Source organism: Ambystoma mexicanum, chromosome 4q, assembly GCF_040938575.1.
Source record: "Ambystoma mexicanum isolate Mex_15411 chromosome 4q, UKY_AmexF1_1, whole genome shotgun sequence".
In the NCBI taxonomy this organism is placed as follows: Eukaryota; Metazoa; Chordata; class Amphibia; order Caudata; family Ambystomatidae; genus Ambystoma; species Ambystoma mexicanum.
Window position 1 is genome coordinate 1,160,234,914 of NC_090928.1, and position 26,851 is coordinate 1,160,261,764.

Below are 26,851 nucleotides of genomic sequence, written 5' to 3' on the forward strand. Positions count from 1 at the left end.
TCCCATCGTTTCTTCTCCTCTTCCACATCCATTCCTGTGGGGTGTCACACCCAGTTATCCCTCCTGTGCCCACTCCCATCATTCTCCATACTCTAAACTTGCACAAACTCTCTTTGTCCTCTGAATTCCACTAACACCACTGTGTCAATGAGACACAATCTTCTTATGATTTCCTTTCTTCGCCCTCGACATCTCGGACTGCATCTCTACTGCCCTCTGTGATTTGGCACAGGAAGGCCCAATGTCACATGATGCCTATCTCCTTCAAGATGGACGTCCTTTTTCTCCTTTTCCAATCTGATTTCATTCTAAGAGCCCACGCCATCATCACACAAGATCTCCAGCCTTAGGTCATCTTTGACTGCTAATACAAAAACAATTACTTCATCACTGACCCTGCCCTCATGATAAACCTTTTACATATTTGGAAAAACCGACCTCACCTCACTCATAACTCAACCAAAGTTCTTACCTCTACCCCATTCCTGGGTGAACTTGATTACAAGAAAAAGATCGTTGTGGTTGTGATATATGTGTTGTGCACTCTTGACCACTCTTGTATTATGTGAGTCAGAATTTTAAACATTGAAGTGCAATAATGCAAAACCGGCAGCGATCCTATCACACCCTCCAGCTTATCCACACAAGATGGGAAAAGTTACTAAGGACAGGATAGTAGTGGGAGGACTGGACGTGCTCAGGTAACTCAGGTAACATAAGTAATCAACATTATATTAGATCTTGATCTAGAAATGTCCACAAATGTATTATCACGAATAGTGAAATTTATTCAGCGAGTTGGACAGCTGACACGTGTTTCGACCAGCGGGTCGTCTTCAAGGCTGTATGAATTCCATTTACAGATTTAAAACAAATGCATTTGTCATACAAATTCCAGAAACACACAAAAGGTTTTCAGTCATTGTAAAAGCAACTCGAATCAGGGCTTCGGCGGATTTGGCCCCAGCTCTTGGCTGGGGGGAAATCCGGCAAAAATTTGCACTATTACCGCCGGCGGGAAATCCGCTGGCGGTAAGAGCACAAATGTTCCCCATTGAGCCCAATGGGGAATGGGGCATTCCTGAATGGGCTCAATGGGGAATGGGGACTTCCAAGTCCGCCCAACTCGTGATCTCGTGCTATTAGCCCCTGCGCTAATAGCGTTAGCGTTACCGCCGAGGTCGTGATCAGGCTGTGTGAGTTCAGGCATGAGTAAAAGAAATGAGAAATAACAAAGATCGGAAGAGAAGTAGCACATACCACATTTCAGTAGCAGTCGGGAGATTCATGATTATGACTCTTGTCTAATTCCAAGTGTTCTTCCATCTCAACCAAGTTCACACCATCACTTTGCCAGTGGACTTTCAATGCAATATTGCTTCCTTCTTCAAATGTCTAATTCTTGGTTCAAATCAATCTATAACCTTGCACACCACTAACATGTGGATTGTGTACTTCTCAACTCTCCCCAGGTCTCCTTCATCCTCTTATATAAATACCTGTCCATGTACCTACTGCAGATCCTTTCTCACCATTGATCCCCTTGTCTAAAATATTCTCTTCCTAGAGATCAAAGCAATCCTATCCAAAGAACTTTCAAGACCATGCCCCAGCTTCATTTGCTAGCTTGAAAATGGCATCTGTAACAATACAATTGTTTGCACTAATGTACTAAGATGTAATTATAGTTGCCCTCACCAGCAGGCCTTTCTGCCCTCCCAGGGGTGGATCCTGAATGATACTGTGTGAATGAAATGTAAGCTACATGTGTTGTGTGCAAGTTCAGATATGACAGAAGTTTTTCAGTTGTGGGGTTTTCATGGATGGGTAATTGCATGTGACAATACATAGGTGTGCCCCAGACACATAACCTGTGTGGTATAGCCCTTATTTTGTAGCCATAGGGGCTCATTATAAGTTTGCCGGTCTGGAAAGAAAGTGCTTGAAATAACATTTAACTGCACTTTTCCAGACTGGCAAACTACAAGTTTGATGGCCGGGGTTACCTGACTTACCTCCAAGTAAGATCTTTCCCCCACCGGCAATACCAGCAATTCATATGAGACTCTGTGGAATTGGAGATTACCGATATTCCTGCCGCCTGTAATATCCCAGTAATACCAGGATATCAAGCCGCGGAAATAGTAATACCATTTGCCGATATCCCGCCGGATTTATCCGTGGGATACTGATTACTTATAATGACCCCCATAGACTCAATAGTTGGCATTTTGATGCAGTATTTAGCGCAGTCCTAATAGTGAACAGGATGATTGACCCTCTGTATGATAGGGTGTCAGTAAATATATGTATGCATGGGTACCACAGTTACACAGTGTATGCTCAAAGTATTACTGTGGCGATAGCTCACAAATGGTGAGCCTGAATGTGCCGGTTGCTCGTGTGTGGATCCCCACTAAAGATGCTACTGGATGAATATTACTGTCAGAATGATTGAATATGTGGAGCTAGAACAATTCTTAGATTCAATTAAAATGCACGGCTATATGTGGAGGCAATGCTAGACATAGCTGTAGGGCATACGACTGAGTGTGCAAGAGTGGTGTTGGAAGCAGGGGTGCTCCGGTACGATGGAATTGCCTTCATGAGCTTCCTAAATATGTATTCATCATCATGTTGTCACGAAGCAGTGTCCTCAAATATTTTTAGTAACAATTTTACTTAAGATTTCTTTAAATATGTTCAGCTTATATTATACTAAGAACTACAGTTAATGGACAAATAAACAACAACATGCAGCCATCACATAGCAAAAGCCTACCAGCTCTGGTGAGCAGACGGTGCAATGAGTGCACGAGGTCATTGCAGGGTGGGAGGAAATAAAGATACATGGTGTGTGTATGAACAGAGTGTTGCAATGGACAGGGGAAAGGGGGGGGTGGGAAGAGAAGCGTAGGTAAGAGGCATGGGAGACCACCGATTTGAATAGTCATACACGACATCGTAAATGAGATGGATTAACTACCATATCATTCCATACATGTCTACCGGCTGTGTTTGTGTCTTCCTTGGGTTTTTTTCCTCAGACATAGCTAATCCATCCTGCCTCTGTGCCTAGTTTAGAGCCTGATTTCTAATGTCAGAGTGTCTGGAAAGGTAATCAGTGGATTGTTCGTTATGTGATAATCTTGAAGTCTTGTGCTATTACGGTGCTGTGTTCTGATGTGTCATCTGTTTGTTAGGGTCTCTTCAAGTATGTCAGGGGTTGTATTTTGAGTGTAAAGGAGAGAATGCATAGAAATGGGCATGTGCGGAGGATGAAATGAGAATGAAGTGATTGATGTTTGTGGTGAGAGACATGTTCAGGTTGAAGCTGGACACGAGTGCATGTGCCGGTGATTAGTGACCATTTTATTGTACGCATCCACTGGTAATGTATAATGTATGTGTACTTACCTGCAGGGAGCCTAGCATAAAATAACGCAACCTTACCACAGGGCTGTTCAGTCCTTTGGGATTCAGATGCCAACACATTTCAAAGGCAGAATCTCAATGGGTGTGCCCGTGAACCACCACGTCACTCACAGACTATAAAGAAGTCTAGGGGTTCTGGTCTAGGCCCTGGAACACTTTTGTTTGAAAGAATTAGCATCAATGTAGTCCAGTACCTCCATCTATTTGGTCATCGTGGATGAGAAAGGATGGGCTTACATGGACAACACATATCTGTCATCTATGCACCGTTATGTGGTGTTAGTCTGATTATATTCGCTGGGGTTCAATGGGGAGCCTGCAGATGGATCCAGAGCAACTAGGCTGACGTTAGTGGCATAGTGTCATACTATTGTTCCCTTGCTAACGTGAGCAGCATTAACTGCACTGTCAACATCAGACAGAATGTACATATTCTGAAGACACTACCATGTAATAACTGCAAAGTCAAGATTTTGCAAGTAATGTAATATTATTCCATATTCAATGCAATTAACTAGTTTCTGATCCTGATTGGTTTTCTGTCAAGTTCTATAAGTTTTATTAGCAGAATTACTCCAAAAAATATCATTCTTAGCGGTCTGCGGCCTCTGGCTTTTCAAATCATTTGGACTGAAACTTGCATCAGCCCTAGCTACACCAGGCTTCTACCCAATTATCCTCCTGGCAGTGGTACTAAGCAAATGGATCTCACACGGGGGAAGCCCCACATGAGATTGGTAACAACATTGGGAGAAAACGGTGTCCCCATAGCCCACCTTACCCTAACCCACCTTCCTCCCCACCAACCTCCAATACCTTCCGTAGCATTCCTATATGTTTCCTTCAAACCACTAAGGTAGGAGATACTGGGACAAATAAGAAGGTGGATTCCTTAAGGGATCAAGATCCATTGAGGACTAGGATAAAGAAGAGGCATGGATCCATACCAATGGCCCCACAGAACCAGGAAGAGCGGCCTAGTTGCTTCAAGATTAGAATGCAACCATTTGAGATAAACAGAGAGGAAGGACAAATCTTGCTGTCTGACACTCCCTCGATGAGCCGGTAAACTCAAACGGAGCCGGAGAAGTGGAGAAGCACATGCTGCAGGGGCCAAGATGCTTGACTGCTGGCGAAGGAATCCAGGACCACTTCACCATCACGGAAGCAGAGACGGTGGCAGAATACTGTGCATCTAGCTGACAGGGAGAGCTGTAGTGCGAGTAAGCCGGAGACACACAGCCTGGAAGAAGGGGAATGCTGCAGAACTGCCACAGGCCCTGGGAAAGCCGTGCAAGACCCGATAAGGAGACAAAGAGCCCATGGACAGCCAATCCAATTCTAGCTGTTAAGTCCCTTGAGGAGGTCCCAGTGACCGTAAAGGTTGCTGGGAGACCCAAACGGCAGAGGATGCATAACAAAATGCCTCCTAAACCAGCCTCATAGTCATAGTACCTGGAAAGATGGTGAACAAGGTTAGCAGAGTTACAAGGAGAGAAACCAACAGGTCTGGGACCCGAACTCTTGTCTGAAGTGAAACATAAGCCATCTTCATAGTCACAGAACCTGGCAGGATAGTGAACCAGGACTGCAGAGAGAAGGGAAAGGAGAAATCCATGGGTCTGGGTCCCAAACCTTTTTATGAAGAGTAGCCTATGGAATTTTTACAGTTGCTGTACCTGGTAGGGTGGTAAACCAGACCTACTTCAAACAAAAAAAAGAAACACATGAGTCTGTGACCCACATCCTGAAGATTGGAAGTAAGGTCCAGGGAAGGGAGTCACTCACTGGACACAGTGGGGTCATTACGACCCTGGCGTTAAGGGGTTAACAGCGCCGTAAAAGGCTGCGGTGCCGTTAACCCCTTAGCGCCCAATTACAAGGTCCCTTTGCGGGACCCGACCTGAACGGCTGGTCTGGACCAGCCGTTAAAGTAGGGACCCGCAAAGGGACCTTCGAGGTAATTATGGTACTGTAATTTGCGGTACAGTAATTACCGCCTTCCCCAGTCCCATTGAGCCCTATGGGGCAAAAATGGGAATGGGAAAGGGCCAATGTTCAATGGGGAATTACCGCCCCACCAACCTTGGAACGGGGTGGTAATTCCCCATTGAACATTGGCGGACTCGTTACAACACCGGCAGCAACCATGGTGCTAATAGCACCACGGGTTACCGCCAGTGTTGTAATGAGGGCCAGTGAAAATAACTTGTAAAATATAAATGTGACATGGGGAAGAAGCCTGAGGGTCTTGCGAAGCACAAGAACAGTTGGAAAGAAAGTCATGGGAAGATAGCAAAATCCCCTCCCCCATGACATTGTAAAACTTGGAGCAAGCCAAGAGGGATCAGAGGAAGAAAGCCATACACCCTGATTCTGTACACCATGAAGACTAGCCAAGACAGGTCCAGGGAGTTATTCCCTTGACACTGTAAAAGCATCAAGGCCAAGACAACTGGAGAAGGGAGACATGCTCCAGGGACCCAACAGTAAAGTTAACACTTGGGCAAGAAGGAACCTTGACATGTCAGTGGAACTTCATCCTTCAAGCTTGGAACTTTGAACTTTCTTTAATTGAAGCAACAAGGAAACCTGGGGGTCGTAAGGTAGCAGTGCGCTAGTCAATACCACTTTTAAATATAATATGTGATACTGCTGCTTTGGAAACCTTTTTTACTTGCGCCCCCTAGCAAGCACCAGGACACCAGGACACATCAAACAACTGAAACTAAGAAATATATGATCATGCATTTGGGCAGTACGGGAAACAGACATTGTTTCAAGGAACATAATATAGCATTCATAATGAATTGATTCTTAGTTCACATTGCAAATTATGCATTTTTGAGACCCATATTTTATAATTGTGTCAAGATTTGCATGAAAAAGTTATGGTCACATATTCAAGTGGCATGAGAATCAACCATTGTGATTGATGGTAGGGTTCATAATTCTGTATTGTCAAGATTTGCATGATTTGCAAGATTGCAGATTGTTTTACAGCAAAACAAAATTCTTACAAACAGTCAATGTAAGGAGGTCTATAACTTAAATATCAAAGGCCAATAACCTCACAAGTGTATCACAAAAAAATTGTCGATAGTTGTTGTATATGAATGTACAGCCTTGATAACGACCAGATTGGTCGAAACATGTGTCGGCTGTTTATGACTAATAAATCTTGCACAAAGCAGATGACTTTGAAATCGGCTGTTTATGACCAATTAATCTTGCACAAAGCAGAAGATCTTGGAATCACAATCCAACGTCTCCTAATAATATCCGAAACTGTGCATTGGATATGCCTTTACTTCATTTTCTTTAATTGAATTTAGAACTTTGTGTTTACCACCTGGAGAGGAATTGAACCCTGGAGAAGGGAGTCTTCTTTCTTGCAGGTGAAGTTCCCACGTGCAATTGGACATTATACAGAGGAAGGGAGTCATTCCTCTGGACCAAGAAGTCCCTTTATACGTGTTTGTATTAGTTATGAATGTGAGGGATCGGAATAGACATTACTGACACAGGATTGTGTACTATTTTGATTTAGACGGACATCCTGACAGCGGCCTTAGTATTTAGTTTGAGGCAGGGAAACCACTCTTAGTAATAATAATAGTAATAATAATGATAATAATAATAATAATAATAATAATAATAATCCTGACAGCGGCCTTAGCATTTAGTTTGAGGCAGGGAAACCACTCTTAGTAATAGAGCCAGTTAGGCTTTTCCCTTATTGTCTTTGGAATAAAAGTGTATGACAGTAAAAGTTCCACCTGTGTGTCAGCATCATACTTCCACACCCTTACATCAGCCTTTTAGCGGTGTATGTATCGGTGTCACACACTGTTTGAAGCCTTCAGAGTCCCAAGGATTGACACGGGAGACGGGTCGGAGGAGAACAAATTAAAAGTATTATGAGCTTACTGCTAAAAACACAGTTCAAAGTGCAGGTCTTTCTTCAATTTGCCGGAAGTCACAAGGATCATGATGCTGTCCCTTAAGCTCGGATATGGGTAAAATAGTACTGCTGGGACATCTGTGGAAAACCAGGGTGAGTCTTTAGCTGCTTGTTTAAAGTCCTCTGGAAATGGGTAATGTGGGGGGGGGGTAATATGTGTTGAAGTGCCAGGGCTGAAAGTTGTATTTTTGCCTATTGTATTGCGTGTTGTTTACTTTGGTACCTGTCAGTGTATGCACCTACTATTTACCCGTGCACATCATGCACTTTGGATTTCAAGGAGGCAAATGATTATTGTCAATGTAGGTATTCACAGGCTGGTGTGATATGCTCCTGGATTTTAGCCAAAGAGCCAGTTGAACTGATCAATTGTTTCACCAATTAGTTTATGTTCGTTTTAGGTAGAGGTGTAAACTATGTCACATCCGCCCAGGCGTGACAGCAGTAAGGCATTATTCAAACTGATATGTGAACAGAAACATGCTTGTCAAATATCTGTAGCCTAAACCTTCAGCTAAATCCCTTCAGAGAGGTTGATTTTGTGCAGTCCTCAGAAAGCGGGAAATGGACATGTCTGTGTTTTGTTTTGTTTTTAATTGGGGGGTTTAACCCCTCGATTTCCCCTTTGCTACTCCCCAACACCCCTCCCAAAAGCGCTGCATGCACCCGTGTTTTCACGCACACACACACACAGTCGACACTTACCCGGCACACCCACAGCCCGTCCTCTGCGTATCGCCCCACCTGTCAGTCTCTGTGTGCACTCGTTTTCGGCAGGGGCGTGACATTTCGAATTAGAAAGACAGCTCTGTGCGGTCACGGAGCGGTCTTTCTAAATTGATCATTTTGCCTGTCGCGATAAAAAAAGTCATTTGACCGAAGACCTTCAGGTGCATAAGTTGTTTAAAACTTGCTCAGTCTGTGAGTATGCTCCGTATCCGAGAATGGGTTTATGCCATAAGATGGTGGCATTTGTTTTATTAATCACATTTAAATAGGTGTCGTATTTAAATTATAAATGAGTGCATTTAAAGTTGTGTTGCTGTAATGTCTTCTCACAAAGCGTCCTATTAAATGTCTTGGTATTTTCTTAACAGAAGCATCTGGCGTCTGGACCTTGGAAGGCAATCTATCCAGCCAGCCCTTCCCACCTACCGTTCTACTCTTCATAAGGCCATACACAACAAAGCAAGTGCTTGGTGAGTCTGAAAGGCATTCCATTAATCCGAATATCAATCTGAGCTGCTCATCGGGCCCCGGTTGTGTGCTGCGCATTGTCTACCTGCCTGGGATCACAATAGCCTGCACCTATGAGAGGGCAACATGTGTACTTGCTTTGGAAAGGCGTTGTGTATTCTTTCCGAAGCCTTTGACTCACCGCGCGCTGCCGAAGGGAACACAGAAAAGAAAATTGTAAGGGAACGCAAGCGTCCTCCACCAACACGCAAACTCGCTGAACAATGGAGACGGTTCCTTTGTTGTGTCTTTCCTTTCTTCCTGTCAACCTGCGACTCGGTTGCTTATTCATACGCACGCACTGGGGGAAACCGATTTCCTGTTTTGACGTAAATCTAATTTTCCATTTCAGTGAATTTGTCCAGCCCTTGATTTTTCCTTTCACTGTCAAAAGGCCTGTGCCCCTGCATTCTCTACACACAATGTGAAGATTCAGCAGCTCTTTATGTGTATAACTTGTGGCAGACGCCGCATCAGACGTTTGCCAAACACCTGCAAGAGAAACCAAGAGTCTTGTTAGGACAGCAGTTTTTTTTGGGAAGACACTTTTAGGCTAATGTATTTGCAAAATGACAGAAATAGGGTAACTCGGTGCTGATTTTCTCTTGATCTTGCCGTAGGCCAGGGGTTTGCAACCTGCGGCTCTCCGGATGTCTGGTACTACAAATGCCATGATCGCTGTCCATTGACTATGCGGGCTTGGGCTGATGGGAGTTGTAGTCCAAAAAATTTGGCGACCCAAAGGTTGCAGAGCCCTGCTGTAGGCGAACCGGGGAAGATGGTAGTAAACTTTCCAATATAAGGTGATCTGGAAGTTGTGTCGACTGATGTCATCCCTTGAATGTAATGTGGTGTAGACAATGTACACAGCCTTCGATTATGTATGAATTACTTTAGATGAGCACTTTTTAAGCATGTCTCCCTTAAACATTGGCTGCCCCAAAGAAAGCAAAACTAGCTGCCCTTAGGTACTCAATAGTAGCTGAACATGCAGGAGCATGCCAGGAGTTTCTGCAATCATCAATATGGTCTGACCACAACCCAACAACATTGTGTTCCTTCCCCCTGCTAGCACCCCATATACCCTGTAGGAGGATGACTTAAATGCCTGCTAGAGCTCAGTCCATGACACTTTCCTGCTATGCATCTCACACAGCATGGTGGCCAGCTGCAAACTGCTGTCCCGCACCATAGTAACCCTCCTGCTGCCCCACTGCCATCATCATTAGCAACATGATCCTCCCCTGTGCTGTGATGTGCTTCAGGACGAGGTAGAAACACCACAATACCACAATACAGTGGCATTAATATAAACAAATAGACATAGTGGTAATGGGCTCCATAGGTGAGAATTCATGAGGAAGATGAGCAACCTTAGAGTAGAAGGCTGTGTAGTAAATGTTCCATCAAAAATAAGACATACAATCTAACCAAGCCTTCCAGAATTCTGAGTGGTAGCACTCCTCCACTCCAGTATTCTAACTTTCGGACAGTGTTATACAGATGTTGACCTCTTCATAACTCTTGAGTTCTCTAGGGATGTTAGTCAGGCATCAAGCATGAGGACTTTGGCACCGCCTGCTAGCTGATAATATCACTGTATTGGTGGAGAGTGGTGATACTCTGTGATGTCGTGCCATGCTCAGTTGTGGCAACCCCACCACTCCCCTATGTCCCGAGATCGTAACTTTTTCTTTGTGGTGCCTTATATTGTCTCCCTAGGAAAGTGCACAGGATTGTGTGTTCTATAATGGTGCCTGCCATCTACATAGTCCCACAAAGCACATTGCATCTGTTCTAGTACTGCTGCTGCTATTATTGTTTCCACCCGGATATCCTTAGGAAAGTACCGTGCATTATCTGTATATTGCACACAGAATTCTTTTTCACATCTATGGTCAATGTGGAAAAGTGCATTGCATTGTAAAATGCTGTGTCTCAGATGTATCTCAAACCTAGCCATCTCTGAGATAACCCACTGAATTATTCCGTATATATTCTGTGTTCATACCTTGGCATCCATTTAAAAGTTGGTTAATCTACATTTCGCTCCAGAATGTTTACATCCAGGTATCCCTAGGAATAATGCCTAGTAGGTTTTCTCGTTTTTCTCTGAATTGTGCTCTGTTATATTCGCATAGAGGCATCACTAAAAACCAAATTACATTCTTGTTTTTTTGCGCCCTGTTCACACAGGAGGCACTTGGGCGGTGCATCACATGAAACAGAAGTGAATGCCTTCCCTTCATGCACTACAGTGTTTTCATGCATGGATGTCCCTGTGAAAGTCTACTGATACATGCTGTGCTTCATGCTGTTCACGCCAAAGTATAACTCGCATAAAAATGTGACCTGTTTTACACACTGGGCCTCATCAGGAACCTTGTTAAGGGCACGCCTGCCGCCGGTAATTAAATTTTACAGGGTCCATGAAATGGGCAATTACCGGGTCATGCCGATCTTGGCGGACCCGATAATTGTCCATTCCGTGGGCCTGGTAAAAATAATTCCCCATTCCCATTTCATAGGGCTCAATGGGAATGGGGAGGGAGCTAACAACAGGACCGTTAATAATGGGCCTTTTGTTAGCTCCGTAGTCCCCTCGCGGGACCCGGAAAGGACGTCTGGTCTGACCAGGCCATTACCGGTGCCGTTAAACCCATTCCTCCCGCCTCTTATTTAAGGCCCACTGTCTCCTTTTTTGACTATGCCTAATAAAGTATGCTACATAATGGCGGGTTTGTGCTCCACCAGGCTCTCATATGTGCTTCTCCAAAAGGGCACATTTCATTGATTTATACTGTACCATTGTTTGTTTCACACCTTGGTTCCTCTGGAATGGAGTTTTGAGTTGCTGCATGGTCTACGTAAAGGTGCTTGCAATCTGTGTGTTCCTGCGAAAGTGCAGCACCACACAATAGGCTCCATGTTGCCTGCACATATATACCTCTCACAAAAAGCTGTAGCTAGTTTTACAGAATCACTCACGTCTAATAATCCCTGCATTGCTTTTACGTTTTATTATGCGTCACATATTGGGGGGGGGGTTTGCATATGGTTTTTCCGCTTTCTCTAATGGCTTAGTAGGAGCAGGGCGATGGCCTGGAGGTTTCACCAGAGCAATGCCAGAGGTTTAGATTAATTCTAAACTTTTCAGCCATCACCTGTTTTCAGCACCTTAAGTAACAATTCTAAAAGCAAGGGGTGTGGCCTAGCGGTGGAGGTCGCCTGCTGGCCAGTTAGGCCATGCCCCGTGACGAGCCCCGGCTCAATGGGCTACTGGCACCCCTGCCAGGCAGCCTTTGGAAGAGATCAGGTGCTGATCTCTGCATTTATTTTCTATAGGCTTGCATGGCAGGGGATAGCGCCTCACCTATTCAGCCTTAATGGTGGCGCTACCCCTCACCAGCTGAGCAGGGGCAGCATCACCATTAAAGCTAAAAAGGTGAGGCTGCTGGAAGCGGAGGCATTTTTCCTAAAGACTGAAACTCCAGCGAATGCCGGGAGCTACAAGATTTAGAAAACAAGGCCTCTGCTTCCAGCAGCCTCACGATTTTCTACAATATGGTGGTGCCGGCTCACAGGCATCTCTTGCTTGAAGGGATGCCTCGCAGGTGCGGCACCACCATTATGGATAAAAGGCGTTTTTTTCTGCAGCCTGAAGCTCTCGCATACGAGCGAGAACTTCAGTCTTTAGAAATAAATCTCTGAAGAATTCCAGGCTCCTAAATCTAAACCATTCAGGGTCTGAACTTTAGCTTCAGTAGGGTGATAACTTCTGGTTTCTTCTTCGGTACGATTCTGTATTTGGGGTATCAAACAATTATTCTCGATGACTGGATTTGTTGGACTTAACCCTCCCCTGGAATTCCTGGGGTTATGTGTTAGGGATCATCATCTGAATGCCTCTTGCCACACAAAGGTGTTGTGAGCCGATGCTTCCAGATTCCCCTAAAATGTCCATCTAACCTCAGGATTCATCCTATATGTGTCCTAGCTCAGCCTTCTGGGTCTGGCTCAACTTGGTCATCTCTCGGTAGTCAGTGCGAGCGACTGGTGTCCGAGTTGAATTGTCTGGCCTCAGATGCCATGACTAGCCTGAAAGAAGGAGGTGACCTCCTTCTTTGGCTCTGGATGGGTCTCTGACCAAGATTATAGATCGCAATATGCTGCTTGTGGCGATCTTTCCGGTCTGGTGGCACCAGTGACATAGATTATTTTGGACCATAGGTTTGGCCAAGCAGCCGTCTCTATCTAAGGCTTAGCCTTAGGCCCTGATTAGGAGACTGCCAGTTATCGGCATTCTCGCTTTACTGTTACCGGCGCCCGATAACCCGGTGTTACCAGGATATTATGGGTGCCGGCAACAGCAATAAGTTCCCATTCCATGGGGTCCTATAGGACTCCTTGGGATGGGAACCTCTGAATCACCGTCACCGATGCTAATGGTGCTGGTGATTCAGTGAATTCACTGCCGGTAGGGGCCTACAATACCGGCAGGTCGGGCCTGCCGGTAGTTCACTGATCTTACCGGCAGACTCGGCGGTCAGGAATAAATGCCACAGTCAGTAGAACCAGCCACTTTTCCAGCATTATTTCCAGACCAGGTTACTCCTAATGGGGCCTTTAGATTGGTTTGCATAGTCACACATCTAAATATCCCTACAAAGCGTACCACATTGTTTCTAAATCTTACTTAGTTTGCATTCAAAAATAACCCTCACTAATAAACGACACTGCATTAATCTATATTTTGACCTGTTTTGTTCCATAGCTGGGTATCCCTGGGCAGCCTCATTTAATTGATTCATTTATACACTGCTGTTTATCAGATTAGAGTATTCTTTTAATAAACTGTGGGTTTTGCTCTCTAGGTGTCAGTGTTAGTGCAGTGCATTGTACATACTTCTAGGTATTCTTAAGATGGCACATTAATTTGTTCCATTATGTATGCCCTTATGGGCCATAACTGGGTGGTCCTTTGAGAGTCCATTCACACACTGAGAAGCCCCTGACTAAAGGGCGTGCATTGTTTTACACTCTGTTCACATCTAACATTCTCTGACTAAAAACATGCTGCAGTGTATTATCCTGTCCATGCACCCATTCACCCTCAGATAAGAGATGCTCCACCATAGTAACATATTATCAGCATCTTTATGTTTCACAGACCTGACCGTAAGACACTGCACAGTGACACTTGGACACCCAAGGAAGGACAGTTAAGACAGAAGGCAATTAGAGACAGACAGACCACCAATACTACAAACACTGCCTAACATTCCACTGATGCGCTCGCATATACAATACTAGGAGACAATCATCCTCATGGCCCTGGTGGAGAAGGACTACAAGCCAGGTGCAACATGCTTTTTTTCACCCTACAGTTCCCACCCAATGTTCCCTGGGCATGGTTAAGGGACAAGGTTCTCCGCTCCCTCGGATCCACCTGTCTTCACCTCTGTGGAACAAGGCTTTGGCATTGACTGCACTCCCACCAGGATTCAAGAAATATCTTCCTCTTGGTGCCCAACAAAGAATCCAGGAAGGAGTGGAAGACCCCTTACATATAAAGGTCGCAGGGTATTAGACAACAGTAAGTCTGCTGTAAGGTGTCCAGTCCCTTCTGCTGCTGCAAGTGTTCCTTGTCTTCTTGCATCATTCCCAGAGTGCCTTGTTCCACAGGAAATGGAGTTGAGAGAAAGGAACAAAACCGCCATAGAAAAGCAAGACTGTGGATCCAGTTCTCTTGTCCAATTCTACTGTTCTGCATGCCCTAACTGCGCCCCCTTCTCAAATCAGTACTTCAAAGGCCCTCTGGGGTTCAATATACTAATTTGAGGCCTGCCTTATTGATGTAAGTACACCTTTGAAAGTAGGGTTTCCAAGATATCTCTTGGTGACAACTCATATGCCTTTGTGGAGTTATTACCCTTATTCCATTGGAATCAAAGGAGCATAGCATCTGGGCAGTTCATACAGTCAGGATACCCTGAATACACATTACATTTCTCTTGAATAGCTGTTCCAGGATCACAGGCGTGACACTTGATATCAAACTGGTGTGGGTTTAATAATTGTGTTCTCTTACCACGTGTGGATTATGTTTAGGGATTGTCCTGCCACCAGACAGATGAGGCACCAATCACTATATTGTGAAACAGAGGAGCAGAAGTTAAAAATGCCACCACTGATGGCAGTAAATTTGTGCCACATAAGCTACCAGGAATGCCCATGTGGCTGTTGACCCTGCCCCATTGCACCCGTGTGCTCTTTATCAAATTAGCAGATTATCTTTTCAGAAGCCAAATTACCCACATTATTTTAGATTAGTAAAAATCAAAAAAGCTAGGGCGTTCACACCAGTGCCAGGTGGCAATCTGTCCCAGAATAGCTCACAAATCACTTACAGTATGACCAATGACAGAAACTCCAATAAAAGAATTCTCAGCAAATGCTTCACTCAAATAGGGGTGGTGGCCATCTACCTAATGCTCATCTCAAACAAAAGAGAAATATTGATAGTGGCACCTCACGCTGCACCTGGAACACTCCTACTTGGGCCTTTGGAAATATGTAGCTGGCATAATTAATCTAAATTGATCAATAATCTATGCATATTCATGGACAATGGACTCACTCTGCAACACCAAGTGAGCACAATAGTCAAAACGTGTGTCTACTCTCTTTGTTTTATTCCATAGGTTCAGTCCTACCTATCCTTCACACACACAGAGCACTGGCTGTCATCTTCCTGATTCTTTCAAGAATCGAAAATTGCCTATGTAAATAATATTCACCTCGGCATTATGGACTAGCTCATAAGAAAACCCCAAAGAATCCAAAACACAACAGCTAGACTTGTACTCAGGTTCATCAGGAGGGAACACATAACACTGGGTCTTAGAGCCCTCCACCGGCTACCAAGAAACAGTGATGCAGCTCAAGACCGTCTGCATCAAGCAGAAAGCATTCGAAAGTGATGGAACAGGATACCTCCAAAACAAAATCTCACTCTACCAACAAACAAAAGGCCTAAGCCCAAGAAACTGCATATTCTTTGTAACCAGAAGAATTTGCAGAGAAAGACACATAGGGCCTGATTCATAAAAGCATTTTATAATGGTGCAATCCCATAGGAAAATGATCTGTGAATCAGGCCCATATGCTCCACCTTTGCAGTATGGTAGTGTGTTCCAGTGTATAATGGCCATACACTGAAACACACTACCAAGAGAAATGTGTACCCTATAGAACCACAGGAAATTCAAGAAATGTCTAAACATATGGCTACTGAAAGCACAATAGACAGACAGTTGAACCTGCTACACGCATCAAGCAATGGAAAAAACACTTCTGAATAATTATACTTTCAAGTGAAGACAAATCCTAAGGGAATGCATATTGGCTCCCAACTGCCTGCCTAGAACATAGTGCACTGCACTCTGAAAACTGTGTGACTAGGAGACATCACATCAAGGAAATGCCATAATCATAAGAGGCACCTTTCCTGTCTTACAGAATAACTTAACCTCAACACAGGGCATCTTCATGCATCAACCACGGAAGCCAAATGCCTTTGACAGTAACTCAACCGACGTCAATACCAAGAAAGCTCCCATCTTCTGTCTAATACTCAAATCCTCTCCACCTTACTAACCACACACAAAGGCAATCCAGACACACACACAACTTTTAAAAAAGACCCTCTCCTCAGATTTGTAACATCACAAAAGTACAACTCTAACTACAACTGACATACTTAAACCCTGGACAACATACACCCAGACTATAAGCACAAGGTTACTCCTCTGGACCAAAACCATAGATGCCTCTTAGATTTCATATCTAGCAAGCTTACACGCGTGCAGAGCTTAGGGTAGTCCGACCTGCAACCTCAGCACAAAACACTACAATGTTTCCTTTTCCTCTCCTCCCAACTAACCAAACCCACCTACTCCCTTCCATTCAAACTGCAAATGGTGCCAGGTATGTGCACCAACTCACTCCCATAAACCCATTGCCAAAACATGTTCAGTAATGCCTGTGGTACGATCCATTCATAGTATTCTAATGCTCTTGAGACCCACCGCAAGACTCCAGGACAGCCATTTGCAAAGACCCACTTCCACCACTGACTCCGTAATAACACAAGAATCCAAAGGCAATGATCATAGACCACATACGTCTTTGAGGACCATATGACCATTTCTGGACCCAGAGTCCCTGCCAGATTTAAATATCTGCCTTCCATTTTAATTTGTTTAATTATATTGTTTAAAGTGTAGACCTAGCTCAAGAGCAGCGGAGCGTTGTACAGAGTGTGGTTAGCCTGTGTTTGGGCTGCCATCTTTTATCAGTAGCAAGATTGCTTCACTGAAGCCAGAAGAAACTTGCACTGGCTACCTGTGAGGCACTGCGTTTCATTTAAAATTCTGACACTCAATTTCAAGTGCCAATACCTTACAGAGGGCCTAACACGCTATGTACCTCAGCGCTCCCTCAAGTCACTAGACCAGGCCAAACTCAGTCAACCCCGATTTCGCCTTGTCAACTAAGGGAAAAAGAATGTTGATGTTCTGGCCCACCGGCCTCGAACACCATCCCACTTTAATTGAAAAAGGTTCCCTCTCTCACAGAGTTCAAGAGAAATCTGAAAACCTTCCTTTTCAATGCACGCAAATCTAGACTCTTTGTTTGCTGTATTTCTCACCTGTTTACTGTCTTGTCTCTTTTGTGTGCACCCTGAGGCCTTCAGGCGAGCTGGCACGTTACAAAAATTGAAATACATAAATAAATAAATAAGTGCTGTGAGAGCTGTGCATTGGTATATGCGTCCATTGGAATTAGTCCATGGTCAGGTGTTGTTCAGAGAGCCAAGTTTTGGGAGATTTGAAACATTTTAGAATTGAGGGGGCATTCTGAGCTGACACTGGTATCGCGTCCCAGAGGATGAGTGCATGACAAGGGAAGGATTTTTTGCGGGTCCTCCCTTTGTGGAGGAGTTGCCATTCAAGCCAGTTGGTTGATATGCTGCGCGAGGAGCATGCGCCTCCATGCCTGTAGCACAACCCTACTTGACCTACTCTCCCATCAAGCCCATCCAACGTTATACATCATTGTAAGGGTCAAGGGAACTTATATCCACGTCTGTCCACTTAAAAGTGACTTTATGTAAGGTGAAATCGTAACAGACCTATGTATGGGGTGTTTGTGGAAACTCCATATTTAATAGTGGTAATGTCATTGCACTAATTAATTAACTATGCCACTCTGTTTATCTCCAGGAAGCATATTATAATGTGTTGCAGAAACAGGCTTCTCAAATCACAATGGCTCACCTATTCAGAGAAATCGAACCTTCCTTTGAAATCATCACTTTTGCAAATTCGCAAACACAGTAGACTAGGGAACCAGAGGCCCACAAAATCAAATTAGACCTCTACTTAAGAAAGGATACAAAAGCCTTGTATATAATCTCCAGCTTTATTTTCATAAGTACAAAGAGGGATCATTTCTGGTGGTACTGTTGCTAATTTTAAATCTTTCCACAAAGTCTTTTAAATCCACTTGATTTAAATTGATTTAGAAAAACAAAACAAAATTATTGGGCAACGGCATTTGTTTAAAAAAAAATCGAGACTGTCTGAGTTGTCTCAGGCATACGTATTTCCATAAACAAAGAAACACAAACTACTTTCCGCAGTCAGGAACTTTCTTGAATGTTCTTCAAAGTTTGACCTGGGGCCTCAAGTGAGTTCTAGCTCACAGTTTATATGAAGCATGTGCAGTTGGAGTTAATGATCAGTCTTGTAGGCAGAGACAGGAAACTGCTAGTGACTTGTCTAGTGTAAATATATAGGGGTATTTCATCGAGAGGTATACATTTAAAATTGAATGCTGGGTTATTTTTTTGAAAAATCCCAGAGTTGGTTGGATGTAGGCAGGAGATTCCCAATGAGTGGCTGTAACTGAATCGACTAACCACATTTCATGCCATGCACATGCACAGAATGTGTTGTCAGTAAGTGATAGGGAGGAGAGTATCTCAGTGGTGACTGGAGGCTGGAAATTAGACTTAGTGGCTGTAACACAAGTGCCATCATTATTGAATACCAGGGTGGAGAGAACTGAGTAGCCTCCCTGCAGCAAATACACACATGTGACATTTAAGTTGGTTGGAGGTGCGCAATTAAATCCAGTGGCCGGAACTGAGCACGCCATATTTTTCCAGCTATAAGAGTGGGTAGACTGCTTCAGAAGAGAGGCATAGGATTGCATCCTAAGGCTGTAACTGAGTATCCAACACATTTTACAAACGTGTGTAACCCCTGTTTGACAGGTACTCACTCCTAGAGAGAACCTTGGATGACTTCAGCTGAGGAAATATGTGTTGTCAGTGACTAGTAGGAAAACGCATCCTGAAGTTAGTTTGGAGATTACCATTCAGTGGCTGTAACCGACTTTGTCATCTTTTTGTGAATACAAGGGAGGAGAGAACCCCGTGCGAGAAATACATGCATGTGACATTTGTTGTCAGTGGACACTAGTAAGAAGAGTGCACATCATCTTTTGGGACATTTAATTAGCCACCAACTTTCCATAGAAAATGGAGGTATCTAATTGGCCAGGAAAATCACGTTGAGAGATGACAGCAGGAAGTGTGCGGTTGTGTGCTTAACTTGCACCTATCCACCAAACTTACACAGGTGTTGAAGCCTGGTTTGGGAGCGCCAGTGAATCTTGTGAAAACGTGCAAGCTGCTCAAACTCTGAATGTCAATCATCTTGCAAGTTTGTGGGTTGGGCTCATCGAGACCACCACCTAAACCAGCATGCCAGGTGTCTAGTTGCAGACTACTAAATCAGTGACATTTTATTGTCTGGGTGATAGGAGTGTGACCTACAGTCCAACATACACGTTACCTTAACTAAATGATAGATAGCTGTGCTGTCTACAGATTCATAATAGATATTGTGGGTAAATAACGCATCATTTTCAGGATAAATCAAATGAAAAAGGATATTTATCCAATAATTATTATTTTCACCAACTTGGGTTGAATAGGCTTCTTGAGTCAGATCCAAATCAGTAAAGCACTATGAATCGGGGTTTGTGTCGGCAGTGCAAATTCACTTTGAACCGGGCAAATATTCCATGAATCGAGACCCCATTTTCTTTTTAGTGTATGGTAGCAATGCTTGAGTAGCATAAAAGAAAATTAAGATTGCAAAGGGGCATTGCATAGCTTTAATGAAGAAGAATCCAAGAACAAAGACACACACTGCCTTGTATTGACGTCCATGATTTCATAGTTATTCACAGATGGTGTTTAACACCCATTGGTGCCTGTTCTTGCTCGGAACACTAGTCCCATTAAAATACAATATAACACATCTAAACCTACAAGCATATTGTAGCCTTATTCACACGGGAAATCTGCTTCCAAAAACCAAGAGGGTGCTCAACCCAATAGGTAATGGCTTTCATGTCAAGCGAAGCCTGAAATGACCCAATGCGCGTTATGACACTTACAAAGAATAGAAATCAAGTGTGGTCCATTACACGTGATGACGATCATTAAATCACTTACCACAAAACAGGCACACATTTCAAAACAACAAAAGGAGAAAAAAAACTTGTTTCCATCATTCCTGAACACCTGAGCTCTTGCATTTAAATTGACAGCACAGGCAGACGATTGTAACTAAGCTGCACACAGAATGCCCACTTTTGCAAATCACAATGCCAGGAACAAACAACACGAAGGAATAGAAGTTCATCCATGAGGCGGTTGAGGAGTCATGTGGTATGATGTGGCATTTATAAGGCGCCTGTACACAATTCTTTCTAGGCCCGACAAGACAAGGAGGGGGAAACAAAGGGAGGACAAAATAACGATCGTAATAGGCTTTGTGTCATTCAGATAGAGCATATATGACATACACATTTGTCATCTATCGGTGACTCTCCATACTAGCTGTTTTCATCCCACTAGTTGTATGAGACAACACATATGCAATGATAGTTATCTAGTCTGTATATTATCACCCAGAATATGTTTAGTGTCTAACTTTATTCGTACACAACCGATGTTACCTGCTTCTAAACAAAGCAGCAAACATGTCTACCTGTCAAAAAAGCAGACATTAACAGAAGGGGTATTGCTAGGTTTGCAAAAGGTTTGGGGCTACAGTAAGCCTTGGCAAGTAAACACCCTCCGCCATGTTCCCGTTTTATTTCCCCTACTATCGACAATCTGCTGATGAGTAGGCAACAGGCAGCATCGCTAAATACACTTGAGAAGGCCATTAACAGCGTAGCCCAAGTGAAATGACACATGTTGAAACTACAGCCCAATAAAAAAAGCTGACATCAACAATCTAAAAATAAATAAGACCAACGCCTTGAAGCAATGGTAGAAATCCAATTCCATTGAAGATAACATCACTTATTCCCCTGCGGTCAAGCCACATAAAATAGATAAATCTGATGCAAACAAATCTTTTCATGATCAAAGAATTGCAGGAGCAGCCTCCAATTCCAAGGAGCTTTTTAGAATCCTAAAAGACCTGGAGCACCCGTGTCCCCTTCCCTTGCAGGAGATCAAAGACTCCAAATGGTGGCTGTCCATTTAAAATGCCCTGACAGATAAGCTATAGAATATTCAGACAGATATTACTGCAAAATGTGGCGCAGGAGACAGTGGTGATGATAACAAAGTGCCTCTAATCATTAATGAGAAATGTCCCAAATTTGAGTATAATCCAATAACTTAACAACACTTAGCAGAGGTTTAAAGGAAACTTAAGCCCAAAAACTGCAATGGGGATATCTGTCCTGGCCTTGTGGTTAAGCTATGAGCTCTGCAGCTAGTTCCAATTATTACAAAATTTATGAACGCCACATGTAGGGAAGATTGCCTATCAATTTACATCAAAAAGGTATGGATTTCTCCCTTAGTCAAAAAACCTTCCCTGGATGCAGTGTGCCGGATAAATACCGGCCGATTACGAATGTTCCCTATCTTTTAAAAATACTAAATAAGGTGGCCCATCTACAACTTGAGGAGTTTCTTTTTGATCATGACACCCTGGGCCAGAAACAATCTGGGTTTTGACATGCTCATGGCACCGAGTTGACTTTATTAGACCTGAAAACCAATATATTCAAGATCTTTGAGAAAAGAAATACAGCAATGCTTGTGCCACTGGATCTATCCGCAGCATTCAATTTAGTGGCTCATTCCATCATTCCATGCAGGTGGATTGACTATGTAGCACAGCACATTTCTCCTCATCAGCTAAGGGGTGGCTGACATCATTTCTATCAGAACGCAAGGCCAGGGTCTCTTTAAGGAGGCTACGGCAGAAGAGGTCTCTGTGATCTGTGTGGTTCTGCAAGGCTTGTGTGTGTCACCTTCATTGTTTAACATCTTTAGTCTCCCTTTTTTCAAACAACGGAAAGCAGCTGGCATAATCTTTGCCAACTACGCAGATGACGCACAATGCCTTGTTCCTCTTTCTGGGAACTACATCACTGATACCACTACCCTGAACTCGATGTACGTTCTGATTCAAACCTGAATGCAAGCTAATAAGCTCACATTCAACAGAGCTTGTGGTTATGGGCACCACACCTCAATTACTATTAGTAGACAATGCAAGGTTAAGACCCTAGGGGTCACCCTGGATCAAGAGTTTACCACGAAAGTCCAAGTTAACAGCCTTGTCTGCGGTACTTCATACCACTTTAAAATGATTGCCCAACTATGCCCCCTTTTTAATACCACCAAATGCGCTACCATTGCACGAGCCATAAAAGGGGCAAAACTGGATTATTGTTCCAGCCTACTGCTGGGCATTGCCAAGACAGAGCTCACCCGCTTGCAGATTATAGAGAATAATGCTGTTCGCTTTGTGGAAGGACTACGCAGATCGGAATATGTATCTGTGTCCAGAAGAGCTCTACATTGGCTCCCTTTTAGTAGCAGGATTTCCATTTAAGTACATTGCATAACTCATAGAGGCCTTTATGGGCAGGGGTCCAGGTATCTGTGAAATTGCATCTCGTGGCTACCAGCCCGAAGAGACTTACGATTTAATAGCGCCTAGCTCCTGGAAATACCACAGGCCACACTCTCCTGCATGGTCCAGGTATCCTTCCCACACGCCGCCCCCAAAAACTGGAATGCTCTACCACCGACCTGAGAACACTAGCTGGTTTAAAGCGAGGGCTGAAAACTGCCCAGTTCTTTTAAGTTCCTTTGCCATCTGATCGCTGTATTTCCTTGAAGTACCAGACGTATTGTCGCTTGTTGTGTCTCATCCTGTCTAAGCACCTCTATGCCTCAGGGCTCTTGCATTGTGCTATACAGATTAAATAAATATACAAATACACAAATACAAACAATCATGTCAGGACTTGCCTTTTGGTTGTAGTCCCTGTGCTTCTATATTTATTTATTTATTTATTTATTTATTTGGTTTTGTATAGCGCCAAGCAGCCCAAGGGCATCGTAGCGCTTGTTACAGAAGGCTTGTTGATTACATACTTTGTTACATTTCTTTACGGCTTATTGATTATACATTATTAGGTTACATTCTCTGGGTACAAGAAGGGTAACAGAGGTGCAGGCATGCTTAACAGGTTCCATGATGGTTACAGTGGAACGTTGATTTGGTTTGACAAGAGTTCAAGTCGTTATGCAAAGTACTTAATTAAACAGTTTGGTTTTGAGCAGTTTTCTGAAGACAGTATAGGATTTTTCATTTCTCAGAGCTGTGGGGAGGGCGTTCCAGTTTTTGGGTGCTAGGTATAGGAAGCTGGCGCCACCCGCTTTGGCTCTTTTGAATGAGGGTACGTAGATCTGGTTGGCGAGGTGAGATCTCGCGGGTCTGGAGGAAGGGCAGGGGGTAAACCTTTCGGATAGTTAAGGGGGAGCATCGAGTGAGAGGCACTTGTGTGTAATTGCTTGTGTTTTGAAAAGAATACGCTCTTTGATGGGGAGCCAGTGGGCGTTTTTTCTTGCTTGGGATATGTGTTCCTTTTTGGGGATACTTAACGCAGCTCTAAGAGCGTTATTTTGCGTCACTTGTAGTTTGTGTAGGTTTTTTTCAGAAGTGCCCAGGAAGAGGGCATTGCAATAATCAAGTTTGGTGCCGATAGTGGCTCTGGCAATTGATAGACAGTTTTGTGTCAATAGGAAGGGTTTGACTGCATTGATGATTTTAGTGGTGAGTGCTGCCGGCGAGGCTACGGCATTGACCATTCGGGTCATGGATAGGGAGGAGTTGAGATAGACTCCTAGAGTTTTTACAGCTGAGGATACTGTGATGGTGGTGCTATCGACGGTAAAGGTGTTATATTGTGAAGATAGTTTGTTTCTTTGGTGCCTACCACTAGGATATCTGTTTTATCTCCGTTTAGACAGAGTCCATTGGCTGCCATCCAAGTTTGAACTGGGCCGTAGATGTCAGTTAGGGTAGCTGCATCTTGTTCATAGATGCTGGTGAGAGGGATTAGGACGTGTGTGTTGTCAGCATAGTTGGTATAGGCTATGTTGCGATTATCCAGGTCATTGAACAGTTGGAGAGTGAAAATGTTGTATAAAGCGGGTGCTGTGCAGGAACCTTGAGATACTCCACAGTGTATGGTTGTGGGTGGGGCAGAGGCTGAGTCAGAGAACACTCTAATGCGTCTGCCACAGAGGAAGGAATCAATCAAGGCCTTGGCTTCTGGTGAGAAGTGGGCAGCGTTTTTCAGTTGCTTGCCTAAGATTTCATGATTGACAAGGTCGAAAGCAGTGGGCAGGTCTAGTAGAAGGAGGAGTGCCAGTTTACCTTTGTCCATGATGTCTCTGAGTTGTATTTTTAGATCTAGTAGGGCAGATTCTGTACCATGACCAGGACGGAATCCAGTTTGTCTCTTGCCTAATATTTTCTTTTCTTCTAGGAATTGTTGTATTTGGGTATATGCCACCTTGTCCAGAATCTTGAGGAGAAACGGTATGGTGGTGATGGGCCTGTAGTTGGTGGCTATTTTGGGATCTAGTGTGAGTTTTTTCAGCAACGACATACCCAGGCTTCTTTTAAGCAGTCAGGGACAGTATTAGAGCTGAATGAGCCATTGCCATCAAGGTTTTGAGGAATGTGTCTAAGGATTCTGTACAGTCTTTGACTAGTTTAGCCGGACATGCGTCTCCTTTGCAATTGGAAGGTTTAATATTTTTGAAAATTTCTATTACTTCAGGTATTGAGACTTCCCTGAAGGAGAATGGTTTTAGTTGGTCTTGAGTTCAGGACAGGATGTGCAACTCATTTGTTTGGAAAGGGTTTTGTGGTGTTCCAGGATCTTAACCTGCAGGAGTTCAATTTTGTTTATTAAGGCTGTTTGCACACTGGTGCACTACTCTACGTCTTTAGTGATTTCTAAAGATTCGGTGTCTGGAGTGGAGGGTTCTCTATAGATGGCGAAGAGTTCTTTAGATTCTGAGGTGGCGTTGGTGATTCTGTTGTTGTAAGAAGCAGATTTGGAAGTTATTATAGCTCTTTTGTAACTAGTGGGAATGGATGTATACGCTGATAGCGTAGCGTTCTGTGGGGATGCTTGACAGTTTTTTAAAGCTCTCCGTTTTGAGTTCGGAGCTATGGGGCTTCAACCAAAAGACCCAGGGCTATAGCACCCCCTGCCCCTCCCTAGCGATTTCTCTGATTGGCAGCCTGGAGACACCGAGAAGTGTTCACTCGAAAGAACTTGATGAAGGCACTTGGTTTGTTTTTCTCTTGCTACGCCTAAGATTTGAGAACAAAGGCACCAGGTGTAGCATGTTGTGCCTGCTATGGTGTTTGCATAATGTAGGTCATTTCGTTACACGAGAATGATTTCACTTAACAAAAACTGTATATATTTGTACCTTCTGCTCACATATAAATGGCATATTGAATTGATTTGTTCGTGTTTTTAGTTCAAAAACAGTTCTATTAACGTTGTTATGGTCAATACAAACCCTGCATAACAAATAACTTCTGGGAGCCGCAGATGAGAATTTTACCATTCTATAGTGAATTTAGAACTAGATTCTCAAAGGAATGCTCGTTTTTTTCGTTTAAACTGTGTTACTTCTGAATGTTTACACAGGAAAGAAAACAATCATTGATAATACCAACAGTTTGGGCTTTTTTGAAGGCATGGGAAAGTCACTCGACTACAACAACGTCATTTTTGGGTCACCATAGGGTCCCAGCTGGGACCCCTGAGGTCTCCCATGCTACCCTAAAAATGTAATGTAACTTACTGTTAGCTCCTGGGATGTGGCCAGCACCATGTGGCTCTTTGTTTCTGGCGCGGCTGGCTTTCTTGTTCAGGCCTCTTAAAATAACAGGGGGTTCCACGCGTGTAAAGCTTTCAGCAGTGACCCTACATAAGAAAGAATAGGAATAACAAATAATTTGTCTTTCTGGATTTCTACACAATAATTGCTAGACTGATTAAAGGTTTATTTCAGGCACACACCAGGGGGCGAGTCAATGATTTAGTCTGTTCTTAAACACCTCAACTCAGCTTTTCACCCTTCTGAGGTCGATAAATGAGTACAACACAGGTTGGGTTGGGTGAAATTGTGTGTATGATTTGTTCTATATAGAGTTTTTAATCATAAGTGCTATTTTAAAACACATCATTATCATTTGGCCTTGGACATCTGCTTGCATTCACAGTAATTTGGTAATATCGGCCTATGCACACTGATATTAATGATACATATGGTTATCCATTTGTTAATGAAATGAATATCAAATTATAGTGATATCATAACCATATTTTTTGTAGTGTACTTAAGAACAATGCTATGTAATGCCACTTGCTGTTTTGTCAAGGGGTGAAAGATTGTGTTCCATCGCTCTCCATGATGTCACTTCGGGGTGGGCCAAAAGACATCACTTCCTTTGATGTCATCGGAGGTCAAGGATTATGTGATGTCTCTTCCGCTACCCCGGCATTTTGGTGAAAGGACGTCCCTGCATGACTAATATTTATACACAAGTCAAAACTGTTGACTTTGCCAACGCTTGTTTAGATAAGGACTTCAGTAAAGGACACATATGGTGCTTAGAAATCAGGTGGCTGAAGACAGAACTGGATCTGTACTCGAATGCAATAGATTTGCCTTATAGCTGGCACAAGTACCGCCCAAACTAAAAAGAGCAGCCTAAAGTT

At 43.6% G+C, this 26,851-nt stretch overlaps 1 protein-coding gene across 6 annotated transcripts in view; it reads left to right on the forward strand.

Annotated features, from left to right (window-relative positions):
• The window catches only part of LRFN2 (leucine rich repeat and fibronectin type III domain containing 2), a 2,062,896-nt gene that overhangs the window by 895,959 nt on the left and 1,140,086 nt on the right, over positions 1–26,851 (forward strand). For all 6 annotated transcript variants that reach the window (XM_069608743.1, XM_069608745.1, XM_069608741.1 and 3 more), the window contains one exon: positions 8,497–8,598. The gene's annotated coding sequence lies outside the window, so the exon portion shown is untranslated. The remainder of the gene's footprint in view (positions 1–8,496; positions 8,599–26,851) is intronic.